Consider the following 15,115-nt stretch of genomic DNA (forward strand, 5'->3'; position numbering starts at 1 on the left):
AAAGTTTCACAGCAGTGGACCTCCAGAGGAATTTGTCTCCTGGGGATGTTTGTTTGGGGAGAGACAGGAAAAAGTGTTATCAGGGAGGAATATTGCATTTTGGTTTCTGCAAAATGACAAAGATTAAAGAAAGCATGAGGAAAAATCAGGTTTATGCTCAGCTAAGGCAAGGGAGCTGGGATGGCCAAGGTGGCAAACTTTCATACATTACATGAACTAATTCTCATGTGTGCCAGCAAAGCCTTCTAGTCAGATCAGAGCTGCGTTTGGTTTGAACCTCACTTTTCTTTTTGTTCAGAGAGCAATGCAATCTGAAATCATTGATAAAATTCCTCTAAGTCCACAGGCAAAGCAGTAACAGCAGCAGGAGAATTTATAGCAGCTTATTATCAATTTCTTTAAGCATCTATATTAGAATAGATGGGAAGACACTTGTGCAAAAGGCAGAGGGCCTGCAACTCATCTCACCCACAGAGCTTTCACTTGACCCTTTTGAATCATTGCATCGAATGTGTTCCCATTTAACAAGAGTTGAGCAAAGAAACAGATAACATATTCACACATATGCTCATGCATGCTTTTATTCTCTGAAGAAAAAAATAGTGAAAAAAGTGCTGCAATATCCACATAGTCTCACTGCTCTGATGCTTACAGTGGAGCGCTATCTTACTCCAAAGGAGTCCCATTGAAGCCATTGGCCACTGAAATGGTTAAAACTGCTTGTATGAAGTATTATCTTACTTTGTGAGGGTGGTAAAGAGTATCCTAAGGGTCAGATCTAACACTTGTTTTGTTGGTGGAAGTCCTTCCACTCACGCTGCGTGTCAAGATCTTTTCCTAAAGGATAAACCCATTATCCTGCAATGTCAATGGGTGAACCCGGCCTCCAGCTGTCCACTCCTACCAGCGAGCTACTGGGATGTTTTTCTCACCCGGAGAGGGATAAGGTTGACCTTACTCATAAGACTAGAAACTTAAACCAAGTTCTTATGTTGTGGGTACCTAAATCCCTCTGCAAATTACTTCTGAGGGCCTAGTCCTTAATATTTGTCAAGTTTTCCATGAATGCCGTATGGAAGATAATAACAAAACGCCAGTGAAAGCTGAGAGAAGCAAAAGAGGAGCTGCAATTAATCTTGTTTTACCACTATTGCCATTAGAAGTGGAAACAGCCACAGACAACACGCTATGAGAATTCTCCCCACCTTGTAAGAGCCACGCATCCCTCTGCACGACTCACTGCCTCAGTGTCATGTCGTGGGGGGAATGGGTGCTCTGAAAATCATCCTTCAGCATCTGAGAGAGAATAAATCATAGCCCAGAGAGAGCAGGGAGCCTATGCCAACATTCCTGCACAGAGAAATGGGCAGCAGGCGAGATCCTGCAGCTGGTGTACACTGAGTACAGAACACCAAGGCCTTGAACTTTTTCCCCCTCCCGGGTCTCTTCCTGCACTCCCCCTCCCTTCTTGCCATCTTTCCCTTGAGCGCCCGGGAGAGGAAGAAAAATTTATACCGCTGTGCCCTTAAAATGCTGACTTTCCATGTTTACAGGGATTGTTTACACAGAAAATTAATCAGTTACGGTTTTAAATTTTAATTAAAGAATGCTTTCCACTGTTATTGCAAAACAGACAAAAGCCCATAAAATGTATATTTGACTGCCGTGCTGTGTTGTCTTTGGATCGGCAAGCAGACTTGAGATCAATCATGCATGGTATTTTTTGAACTTTTTTTTTTTCCTAAACACAACACTCTTCACACAAGTTACACTATTTTTTTAAAAAATGCCCTTCAAAATAAAAGCCAGATTGCACAACAATATGGAATTCTCCTTCATGCCTTTCTTTTTAAGACCAAAAATGAAATCCTTGCTCTCAAGCTGACCGTGGGATATTTTAGCCATTAAAAAACCACAAACAGAATCACAGCTTCTATAGTAAAGGCCTCAGACTTGCTTACTTCAAAGTCAATAACAAAACTCCCACAAACTTTGATTCAAGTGTTTATTACACTGTTTGTTCCCACAGCTGCAGTTCCTGGTTTCAAAATAAAGTGTGGCCATATCTTTCTCCAGATCTCATGGCCATTAAAAGATTCAAGATCACTTCAGGATTAGCCATTCAACCCCTCTTTCCTAAAGTGTTTACCCATGGTGTGTAGATGTTTCCCGAAGGCCTGTGGAAGAGCATGACTCTAAGAAACTGAATCTAGCCCAAAAATTTTACAGTCATGATGAAAAGTTACTATTAGGTCTGCTATGCCTGTGCCCTCTTAGCAGTACAGTCAAGCCCTTTCTTTGCCGTTGAACAAAACTAAATTCATATGAATAGATCAGCAATGCAAGTGCAACTGGCTTAACTGAAACAGACTCCTGCTTCTCCAGCAATATTTTATTGGTATAAATCAAAGAAAAAAATTTTCCATCCCTTCTTCCCATTTATCCAAAGATCCATGAAAATCTGAGAAAACCTTAGCAAAATGAAGTTTGACTACATTAACACAAATGCTTGATAGTCCAAAATTCAACACAGTCAAATAGCCAGATGGAAATCATCAAGCTTTGAAAGCCACCATGCTACCCACTAGTCATGCTGGGGACCTAAATGTGTTACACAAGAGACTCCCTGTAACAGACCTTTCCTGCTCACTATGACACAATGAGAAGAGACTGTGCTAACTTGATGTGGAAGATGACGTATGTATTAGCATGGTACCTAATTTATTTCCAAAGATAAGAACACCCACAGGTCAGGCAGCGACGTGAGCATCTGGACAGCCAAATGTCAGGCAAAAGCTTCAGGTTGACTGTTGCTCACTGACAGCAAGCACAGGAGAAAAAGGAGAGGAAAAAGCTCTTGATAGACAGTCACAGGGAAACAAAAAAAAAAAAAGAAAGCATGTTAAAAATTATCAGTTAAGCTAAATGATCAGTGAGAAACCTCTCTTTACACTGAAGTCTGTGGTAGCAATTACTTTGGGTTTCTAGAATCCATGCAGTTCTGAGGAGATGGAGGAAATAAGAGATTTTGCCCAGATGTTGTATTCATTGCAACAACAGAGGTGTCAAATCATCAAGAGGTTGGACAGTGTTCGAGTACTGACAAGCAGGCAAACATCTATGAATATTTTATCTGACCTATATCCAAATTATTTTAGCAGCTTTGGTGCATGAAACTACTCTGGAAACATTGCCAGAAAGATAACAAGTCATGGTATGAAGGTCACAGAGAGAACAGAACTTTGAAGAAAGGTGTTTGGACAAGAATAGAAACATCTGTTAGTAGAGATGTCCTAGAACGGTCACTGCAATGTATGTGGTATCAGCTTTCAGCTTGCAGCCTGTGAATGACAGATTCATAGAAGTTAACAGCAAAAACACCATTGCAGTTCTCTCTTCTGCTAGCCTGTTTACCAGAGGTCATAAAATTTCTTTGAATTCTTTTCTTGCTTCAAGTCGAACAGCTGAGGCTAACCTAGGGTTATCATGGAAGGGACTGGGAGAGAGATTATTTTAGTCTGAAAACTTCATTTAGTAATAGGCAATGAAAGCTAGAATTGGAGTAAAAGTCATTATTCCACTTCAGAATTTAACTTCATTGCAAAAGTGTATATACATATATACTTTTATACCATATACATGTATATATATATACACATATATATGTATCATGTTTCTGGTCTAAATTTGTCTAGCTTCACTCTCCAGCCAAAGTAGCAGTATTCAGTACTTGACAAAGTACTTACACCCACTCACTTTTGACTGAGATCAAACCAATGCCTTATCTTGTCTCCAACAGCTCCTTAAGAGTCTCTGTCTCAAAAATATTTTTCAACCCTTTGTTCATGCATGGGCTATTCTTTAACCCACTCCCCATCCCCCTCTCATTTTTCAGCACCTTCAGGGTGCATCTGTACTACTTTTTTTGTTCAGATCAGGAGAGTATTTTTGAAGGAAATCTCATGATCATCCTCCCTTATGCTGCTTTAGTTCACACTGTCAGCTATCTCAGATGGCCCAAACTGGACTTCTTTTCTGGATAAAACTAAGTGAGAAACAGTGCTCCAACCCCAATGAGCCCCAATGGCTAAGGGGACACCGTATGTTCTGCATTAATTGTTTCACTGTTCAGATCCTCTCTGATTGCTATGAACTAGTTTTCAACGCAGACACAACCTTAACTGTGGATGCTAAAATCTGGATGTGATATTTCAAGAGTGGCAGCAGAAGTGCCAAAGAGAGAGCTATTATAAACACACTTCTACTCTATACTCCTTAATCTAGATGTACACGAGTCTTTACAATCATAACCAATGAAGGAGGCAATGCCACATGGGAAGAAAATATGTATATAAACAGCTCCCTGCTACTGAAAATTATATGGAGTATTGAGTTTGTATGAACAGAGACCTTCTGTTAGGCAATTTCAAGTGGGAAGAAAGTTCCTAAAATGGGAAATCACTATATCATCTCCAATGATTTTTTTTTTATTTTATTTTTTTCAAAATCTTCTGCTATTAGGCAGATCCTGGTTTGTTGAAAAGGTAAAATATTTACTCTTCAGTTGTGTTTTTATGAGCTCCTGCTACTGAAAAGTTGCCATCAAATTATTTGACTTCATGTGTAACGAAGTCACCTTTGGGATTCCAGGAGACCTAGGTTAACTTTCCTTGGAAATGTTTATTACTGGGCACTTACAGATATGTCTGATCCTCAATTAATACATGAAATATTGTCTGTTTCTTTTCTTAAATGTCTTCTAAGGCATTTCATGGACACATAAAATCTTCGGCTATTATTTTGAGGAGTACCCGTGATAGCAATTGAACTCACTCACTAAGTGCATTTTTGTGCTAATTAAATATTCCAAACTTCTATCAAGATTATTGTCACCTATTTAATGGTTCATTGAGTTTATGGGCCATGCAAGTCTCTCTTTTATATTTTCACCAGGATAGTTATAGCAACTATTCTAGTAATGACAAATTAGGGAGCATGCAGAGGAGATGAAAGAACCTCAGTGCAGTAGGCCCAGTTTTTTTCCTAACTTATGCCCATTTTATGATGTTGTAATGGCATTGGCATTGACATTGATGGAATTATTCTTCATTTTCTCTGGTGTTGGTGAGTGATAACTAGACCTGCTTAGTTGAAACTGGAATATGGTAAACATGGCACTCCACATATTTGACCCTCTGACTCCTCTCCAAAAAAATGCAAGAGCCTGTACTAAAGGTCCCATCTGTGGACAGATATTTGAATCAGGAATGGGAAGATTGGAATAATATTGTCCTTCATTTTACCAATAAGGATTTTCATCCTTTGGACTATTTACCTGTAGGTCAATGGGAGAAGGCTTTCTGCCAATTTGCAGTCAGAGAAGAGAGTAAGTGCAATTTTGTAGACACAACTACATAAAAAATGGAGTAGAACATTTAAGATGAGATGTAAAAGTGTCATTACTAGAGAAACACAGGGAATGGTTGTTTGGAAAGACTTTTAAAGAATTCCTGCCTTCACTAGACATCTTTGAACAAAATTGAAAATAAGGTACAACTCAAGGACTTTCTAGAAATGATTTTTTTTTTGGTTCAGTACCGATAGGGCTCTGTTCAGGTATCAGGAAAGTTTATTGGTGAAATGTTCTATAATAAACCAGTTCTTTTTGCTGCTTCAAGTTTTAACTTAATGAGAGTAAACGCAGTATTACTTCGAATAGCAATGCAGTTTGATAAAATGAATAATAAGTGAAACATTGTACTGATATTGTACCTCTCACCTCCAGGTGCAGGATGCAGAATTTTCAGAAGAGCCTACATGATTTAGGGTCAGAAATCTAATTGACTGACAAGCCCCTGCCTCACTTAGGGGCTAATGAATGTTGTATTGTGACTGTTTTTCTTAAAACGTAACATCAAACTACTTTCTATTCATAATAAATTAACACATTTTAGAGACTTCTTAATATTTGCCTCCACAAAGCCATAAATTTTATCTGAACAGACCTGCAAGCACCTGTTGTAGCCTGTTTTAAAAATGAGGTCTTATAGCTTTCAGTTAATACCTCGTAGAAATAGAAATGTGATTTCAGTGGCACTGATCTGATTTCTTCTAATGCAAGACACTCACGTTTTCTCTAAGTATCCCATGCATAATGCATAAGGGGGCTCATATTTGATTATTTATAGACCTTCCTATGACACCCCCTCAGTGAATATTTGCACATCTCCAAGATAGCAGGGTGAAACTTTCTCCTGAAGAAAATTTCCAGCTAAAGACTTAGCACCACTTCAGTTTCACTTAGGTCTCAAAACAGCTCTAAGTGCAGCAGAAGTGTCATATAGGTTTCATGCTAGTACTCGGCACAGGAGAATACTTCTACCCTTAGCTCCTTCCTTCTTGAAGCAGAAGAGCCAGTCGCCACGCTACATGCATGGAGCAGGTGAGACAGCTTCCCAAAAGCCGTGGGGAGAGTTTGTAAGAGTCAAGAAGGGAATCCAGCTCTTCCAATTCTCCGGCTCTTCATGGCAGGAGCTTTCTTTCATCCATGATCAGAAATAGAAAATCCTTCTGCCTAGGTAGCTGATTTTCTGCAGCAGAAGCATAGAAAGGACTGCAAATACACTCAGAGGACACGTAACCCTGTCCCAGCCAGGACTAACAATGCCTATATCCTTCAGAAAGGTGTTTTGTGAAGATGTTTCTGAAAAGCTTAGAAACTGCACAATAATTTGTTCTAGAGTTTAAAATATCTTAATGATAATAAACTTCTTCCAACCTAAATTGTCTATACAGCAATTTAAGCCTGTTATGTCTTTTTCCACCCATAGTGAAAACAGAGAAACCTTTTATTCTTCAGCTCCCTACACCTATTCTTATATATTGGAAGACCACATTCAGACTGTACTTAAGTCTCTTCTACTCCAGACTGAATCATCCCAGTCCCTTCAATCTATCCTTACTCCAAGATCAACCCAAAGGTGATCATCTACTCAAAGCAAAGAACTGTTCTCCATCAGATAGGATAAAGAACACAGGCTTCATTGGATAGTTGAATGCTCCTTGGAGGTTTCTTTCCTAGACACTGCTTTTGCATTTCCCTCATGATCACAGAAGGGAGCAGCAGAAGTCTGTCTGTCTTGCAGCTTCGTACAGGATCCATATGTCTGGTGCTCAGCATGCAGTTCTCTGTCTCTCCATCGAACGTTGGCTCTTTCCAGATCTCCCTGCCCCAAATGTCTCTTGCTTTCCTATCTTCCTGTGTGTTTTTTCCCTCCTGTGAGATTTTGATGAAAGATTTTAGAAGACAATACGTATGATAAATGTATACGTGTGCATTTTTTTAAAGAGAAAGTCATAGTTATTGATAGAAATACTCTCAAAAGCCACAATGTAGAGAGTGGTGGTGTGAGCCTGAGTTTTGTTCTTGTTCACAGGGATTTTATTCGCATATTTTACTGTCAGTTTCTTGACATTTTTGTCAGCTTGGATCCGGAGGCCATAGTTGCTGCCAGCAGGTCCTACCACATTTTTATTCTCCATTGTATTTGCAGGGAATAAATAAAAACAGAACAAGAGTGAAAGCAAGAGAGAGACATGGCAAGAAAGAGTCAGAGGTTACTGGAAGAACTGCTTTATGCATTTTTTTCCCTGCTAAAGAACATCCACCCGACAAAAACCACCCAAACAACCACAGAGCATTTTACACTGAGAAATTTCTTTCCTCGGTTACGTAATGCAGACTTCAGGCAAAGCAGGTAATATGTTTGCGTAAGAATTCTCTCATTCCCTCTCACTCTTTGTTTTTTTCCTTCTTCCTTTTTTTTTTTAAAAAACTTTTTTTCTTTCCTTTCCTGTGTGTTTCCGGGATGCTGTGAGATTTTGCTTACAATACATCTATTGTTTCCCAGTCACACCACCGCTGGCTGTAATCAACTCTAATTCCTTTCTTTCTTTTTATTTCTTGCTATAACCATGAGATTTACACATGCAACGAATAAACAAAATCTACCGTAAGGTTATAAACAAGTTGACTACAGAAGTGTTTATTCCTCAAGGCTTTAGATGTTGTGAACAAGAAGGAAGAACAAAGACCTTCTTCTCACTTATGAACTTGCAAATTAAAGTATGATTCCCTATGCTTGGTTTCTGTTCCATCAAATCTCTTAACCACAGTGTCTAGAATTGACACTGTTTGTGTCTTTCCTACATATGAGTCATAGGAAGACACATAAGTAATATCTCAGGTGTGTCCAAGGTTTAATGCAGTCTCAGATAAGTGAAAATTTCACCATCCATACTGATTTGATGCTCCATACTCATCTTTGCTGAGTTTGGTACAGCTTTAAGTCAAGGTGTCTTCACCATCAGCTTTTGCAAGGCTGATACAAATTTGTTTCCAGCCTGTTCAGACTTCTTCTATGCCATCTTTAGCCTTGTGCACTATCTCTGACACGGAGGGAAAAACTAAAACAAAACCCCAAACATAAGGATAAGATAATCTTCTATCTCTGTGTTCTTCCAGGATGCAATACAGAGCCCATTAGTGATGAGGATAAATGTCCCACCTTCAGTTGCCTTTGGATAAGGCTTGATGGTCTCAGCCTCATGTTTCAGACTTCCCAATAGTAGTGTCAATTATTGCAGTAGTTCCTGACATCCACTCATCCACTAACAATTGCACTGACACCATCAATTTATTTTCACATACGCAACTTAACAGCAGCCACAATGGTGTTCAGTCTCTTACAAAGTAGACCAGATCTAAAAATGGTGGCAGTGAGGTTGAAAGGCTCTTTAGTCATCAAGTTACCCAAGCAGGTGCTTTCTGAAGTAAGAAGAAAATGTCAAATATTAAAAGTCAGTTGCGGAGTAAGTGCTGCATCTCTTACTTCAGACAAAGGCAGTTTTGTAGAGTCCCATCATCTACACAAGTGAATTGGGAATCGGATATTAAAGACAAAAAACAAAGAGATATCTGTCCTGTAGCTTGGGGCACCGATCAAAACTCAGCGTGGGAGGGCAGCCGAGAGGTTAACCCTTCCTGTAGCCTTGAAACTGCACTGAAAATGGCCTTTGTATGACAGAGAATAAGCTTTACAAACCCCTAACTCGTGGGTCATTGTGGTAGTGAAAAGATGCCCATTGAAATGGGAAATGGATCATGGTTTTGTTTCTTGCATATCAAATTGTTTTCTGAAACTTTCAAATGACCTTCCCATGGATACTAAACTTTCTATCATTTACTAACATTCAAATATACAAATGATTGCCCAAAGGGACTACCACACATGGCAAAATACATCTCATCCATTAATCCCCTTGTCACTGAAACATTGATAACGGAGCCCGAAAATGTGGGTGAACATCAGATACATTTGAAATATTGTGAAGGTCTGAAAAACATATTACAAATTTTGGCTGAAATATCACTCCTTCTTGCCATTTTCATTGCCTGAATAAAATAGAACACATGGGCCAAACCTTGTTCCCACTGATGACAAAGCAAATGTTTCCTGATTGCATCGGAGAAGATTTAGCCCTTCAATACATTGACATCAAAATGGAAACCAAGTCCTTAATTTGATGGGATTTAGATACCTCATTTAGTCAAATAACCAGTTACAGCTTCATATTAGAATAGTAATTAGAACAGACCCCGCAAAACAACTTCAGGACAGAATTGGGAGAGAACCCTGTACATTTGTTTTGGCTAAATTTAACTCCATTTTGTAGGTCCAGATTCCATTCAGGATTTAGCTGAGTGCCACATCTTGCACAATATCAGGCCTTGGAACTGGATGGCTGAGAGGAAGGGAAAATGACGTGTCAATGGGCTCAGATAGGCTAAAAAGTCAGGTTAAAACTTTGGGAACCAGGGCAGGTCAACTTTCTTTTTTCATTGTTCAGTTGTAATTCTTTCTATAGATATTTTTCTTTCTGTTAAGTTCTTTATTGCTGTCTTTCCTACATAAGCAACAGAAAACTGTCTCCAAGGTAACTTCTAGGTCTTGCTTTGTAGCAATGCCCTTGACTTGATATCTGATCTTCTATGAAGACATCACCAGGCTTGCAAGTACTAGAGAATAAGAAAATGAGCTCAATATTTCCTCTTCCTGTTATTAAGTCTAGGCACAGATCTCCATACTATACACTGAAAGATGAATTACATCATGGTAGTACTCCCAGTGCCTGCACTTTACCTCAAGGTCCTTGAGAACGTAAGTGTAGAGGTAAGTCCAGGTATGCATGTCTCTGACAGCCTACTGGAAGCACCTGTCCATCGTCCCTGCCGTACCAATGCACCACCTGTACACCTTGGCACGCCTGTGTTTTTGGAGTCACAAAACGCTTAGGGCTCTCCGTCAGTGTATGATCAGCTGGCAGCTTTGGTGCAGATGGGGACAAGAGGGTACATTGTGCAGCCGGGTAATCTCTCCAGTATTTCACGTCAGTGCTGAACAATGTAATAAAAGTTTGCAGATGAAAATACTAAGCTGGCTGGAAGGCAATAATTCACATTGGGTTTTATGACACTGGCCATTTAAGTGCTGTAGGAGTGTTTGAAGCAGGAACACAGCCCATATTCTAGCCAGGGTCTAGCTCCAGCTCTACAACAGCAGTGTTTTCCACACACAAGAAGATTTTTGCCCAAGTCTGATAACTCGCCGTCTCTCTCTGGGAGGGCTGTGTCTATCTTTGGAAGCTAATGATGTGCAAAGGAAGGTGCCCAGAGGAGTGACGTAACTCCGTTATATTGTGTGTGATTTCTGCCTACTGCAAAAACTACTAGGAGAAAAAGTACACACATACATACACATAAACTATTCAGTTTATGAAAGAGGGAATTCATAAGGAGCTGCATCTGGGATGGAGTAAGATCTATTCCCCACTCAGTTAATAATAACAAGACCCAGAAGTCACAAGTGGGGAGGTCATAAAGGGGTTTATAAAAACATTTCATATGCAAGTAAAATGTGGTGCAACCCATTATGTAATATTATTTATATACATTTGTTTTAATTTCTTTACCATGTCTTTTGATTTAAATGATTTCCCTCTAAGTCAGGAGTTGTTTAAATATGTAGTTCTCTGGCAAACAGTGATAGGCAACCGTTTGCCTGGCTTTGCTGGTCTCTGATGGGATAGGCATTTTATGCTTAGCACGTGTTCCAATTCTGCCAGCAAAAGCCAGTGAGATGGAACCTGTCTTGTGTGTTTTTCTCCAGAAGAGTTTGGTGAATCAGTGTGGAGCTCATTCTGGACCCATCAAATCACTTTCCTGAATACAGCAGTATGGCCATAGAGTATTACGGAGTGCTGACTAATGCTGTTCATGCATCTCTGCCTGCTCCAGCATTGTGGACCATGTCAGTGAAAAGAGAGTCCAGGTCTGTTACAGGGTAAAAATTCAACCCAAACATGTCCCCCCTCTGTTGATGAAGTAGTAGGAAAACTGACTTCAAAAGAAGCTGGAAAGTGTTTGGTGACTGCTTGGACAGGGGCGTACAAAACTTGACTGGCATAATGGGGGCTGCCCTCCAAAAAGATTACTTGGGATTTAGGAATAAAGCCATTACCTATCAATACAAGCTCAAAAACAATCTCTTTGTGACTTCTTGCTTTCTGACAGCTCCAAACATTTATATAGTTGCAATGTATTCAGAAAGATAGGAACCACATGGTGATGAGCATGTAAGTGGTATATGTAGGCACACAGGCACACACACGCACATACAGAAGCACAGTTTGTTGTTGGGATTGCAGGAATCTGTAGTGGAATACAAGCAAAATTGATAATTGAAATAATAAAGGGGGGAAAAGGCACTTTCCCACAAAAATCAGACACATGCCAGTAGTACTTTCCCAACCTAACTGAGAGGAAAAGCCCTCTTGGCTAATTCATTGCAAAGCTAATGAAAACCAGACAAGGGATTGAAACCAAAAAAGCTTTATGTTACAGGGAAAACAAAGCTTTCCAATGGAAATTATTCATTAAAAAGAACTGGTTCACTGAAATTAACAAAAAATATGTGAGAGAAACACCATACTGAATGTGTTTTTGGTGATAACAATCTTACATTTATATACAGCACATTTCAGCCAGATGGACTCCGAAGTGCTTCACAAGCTTTGGTGCTTGTACAAACAAAATGTAAAGAATCACTTATTCCCCCCCATTGAAATATATCTTTGCCGGATGAATCACTGCAACTGCATAAGAATGCATTGTATCACACAATAGTTTATTATATATGCAGGCAGAAAAGTTGACAGAACTTAACTATCCAGATTTTTCCTTAGCCTAGGCCTGCTACAAGGGTTAACACCCTCACCCTTCAGAAAAAAAATTACAACATGTTCTTAATCCCTAAAATAGCCAGAGCTCTTTTTCTTAAGACGGTGTTTTCCTAAGCAAACACGTAGAGATCGTCTCATTAACTGCCCAGTGGGAAGAACACCTATTTCAGTCACCAGTTACAATGCAGCACCTTAGATTTTCTGTAGGAATCTCCAAAGTTGCATCGTGTATAACTTATAAGCCCGGATGTGGGTACCCATCAAAGGCATCCCGGCTGTAGCTGCTGTATGTTTTAGGGAAAGCCACTCTCCTCTCTTGTCAAACTTCTTTGACAGCCCCGACACCTGAAGCACGGGGTGGCGCGGGGAGAAGCTTTCACACGGTGACCGGGAGCTCCATCTTGCAGATTTGCTTCCCCTCCCGTTACTTTATGAAAATGGATTGTCAGAGCAGCTGGTGAGACAGAAGTGTCTGCCTGTATCTCAGTGTGGCTGGTACTGTGATCCACCACCAGTACATGCTGAACCAGGCTCCAAACAGGGAGGGGGAAGGGGGCAGTTTTATTTGCTGCCAAATCCCTTAAGCAGTTGCTTGTTTTGTCTCTCTGTCTGAGCAGATTTTTCTTTGCTTTTCTTCTTACTCCACCTGCAACATTTTAACTTTTGTTTTCAAGCTGCATTTTTTTTCCTCCACTCTATTTTCTCATGAAGGGGAGGGACAGAGGGAGACACGCACACACTTATAGAGTGGGTTTATTTTTATTTAATTCTTTTTGGGTGCAGAAGATGCCTGCCAAGAGGGAGCCTGCAGTTATTGAGCTGAGCAGGAGGGCGGAGAGGTTGGCTGCTCTCGGAAGTTCTCAGCGCCCAGAGGCTGATTGGAAACAGCATGCGTGACAGTGCACAAAAAAGACACTCGTTAGATGGCCAAATTTCATGGTCCCACCTCGGTACCTCCAGAAGAGTTAGGAATACATCCTGCCGAGGAGCTTCTCACTCATTAGCCTGCTATATTATTAGCAGTCATCTCGCACCCACTGTATATACATTAAGTGCTGCTCTGTATGCATGATCTGCCCCAAGAGAAGGTCAGGCAGAGCTTGACCAAAGACCACTGGAGCCACTGAGCCTTTTCCCACTGCTGGAGCATCCTTAGGTGGGCAGTGCCATTCACGCCTTCTGCTTCCCAACCCAATGGCATGCAGGTGAACCTCAGCCTAAGACAGAAGTTCCCCTCTCTCTCTGCAAGCTCAGTGTTAACAAGAGCTGTGAGGATAATTATCCTTCATTTGCATTCACAAAACAGGACTGGGGCATCACCATGTTAATCCAAACGCAGCCATCAGCGCACGTGGCCAGGAGCAAGTACTCAATGACTTCTGCTGACAAGGTTTATGGCATAGACAGCGCCTGTCTTGGTATGCTGTTACGGGCTAACTGTCTGGCACTACGTCAAATGATAAAGTTAATAACTATGGTAATAAAAGAGTAATGCAGGAGAGCAGTGAAAACAAATGAAGGATTTTTCCCTCATTGACATGTAAACAAATTCATTGTTGTCAGCGTTTTCAGTGAAAAGAATTGCTTTCTATTGGGAAACAAACCCAGAAAGATTGAAAACTGCCAAAGCAGAGGAGTCTTCAGCCAGATCTATTATTTTTATATACTCACACACCTGTAGGCATGCACAGAACATGATACATTTTAAAGGAGAATTCCACATGGAGAAGTTATTATTAAATCATTTCCCAGTCAATCATCTTCCCTCCAAACTTGGAGACTCAGTTTATCTCATGTTCTGACTAGTAGATGAAAGCTTTTGGTCTTCCAGTGTTTCCAATGCATCATCCCTAACGCTCCTAAAAGAAATCAATAGTGGTAAAAAAAAGGCATGTGAAAAATAGAGAATTTTCCTGCTATAGAGAGAATTAATAAATCCACTTTGCAAGATAAATGGGATGAAAAGGATAATACAGTGTTTCCAATCCGTGAGGGTCTTGTACCAATTTAAATCATACAAGGTAGGATGCACTGGCACGAAGAGTGTTGGTTTTAACACTTTAATGGATTTTTGCAGGGTTTTTTGTTCATTTGCTAAGATCTACAGCTGGAAGGTACAACCTATTGGTCTGGTCTGAGTTTGCAGAAGGGCACATGTGGTTCATGAAGGTACATTTAGCTTTGTGCACCCTAACCGTGTGTTGTATGGATGATAATTTTAATTTGAGGGAAGATCTCACAAGGCAGTTGGGAGGTAAAGATGGCTTTATGCCTTGTGTTTCTATGACTCATGAGCATCTTTCTGGTTAAGTCTGGCTTGTCGGTTGTGCTGGTCAGAGAATGTGGCTATAAATCTACAACACCAAATTCAATCTGTTTAAAATGAATTTTTGGAATGGGCTTTACCTGAGCAACCAGGTATCTGCTTTCTTTTGATATGTCTATGCTGGAGGGTAACTGCCCAATTACATATTAGCTGTCTCCAAGGAACCCCTGCTTAAGCTCCTAAATATGTTTTCCGGTATCCGTGGTCTGCATGAATTTTATACATCTCCTTCTCTGGGACTTTATAAGTCAGCCGTAAAAGTTTGTGATGGGGTGGAACATAGTGATGTCCATAATCTCAGTCTGGAAAAATGGTTTATATAAAGTGTCATTAAAATGGATTTGGCTATTTTTTATTTTTATTTTTTTCAGCAGCAAGCAAAAACGGAAAGGGGGAAGGAAGAGAAAAAGCATTCAATGCTGGCTACATTTTTTTTTTTTACTTCTATGATCAGTAAAAGAAAAGAGAAAGCTTTTATTTCTTTAACTA

This window comes from Accipiter gentilis, chromosome 10 (genome assembly GCF_929443795.1).
Source record: "Accipiter gentilis chromosome 10, bAccGen1.1, whole genome shotgun sequence".
Classification (NCBI taxonomy): Eukaryota; Metazoa; Chordata; class Aves; order Accipitriformes; family Accipitridae; genus Astur; species Astur gentilis.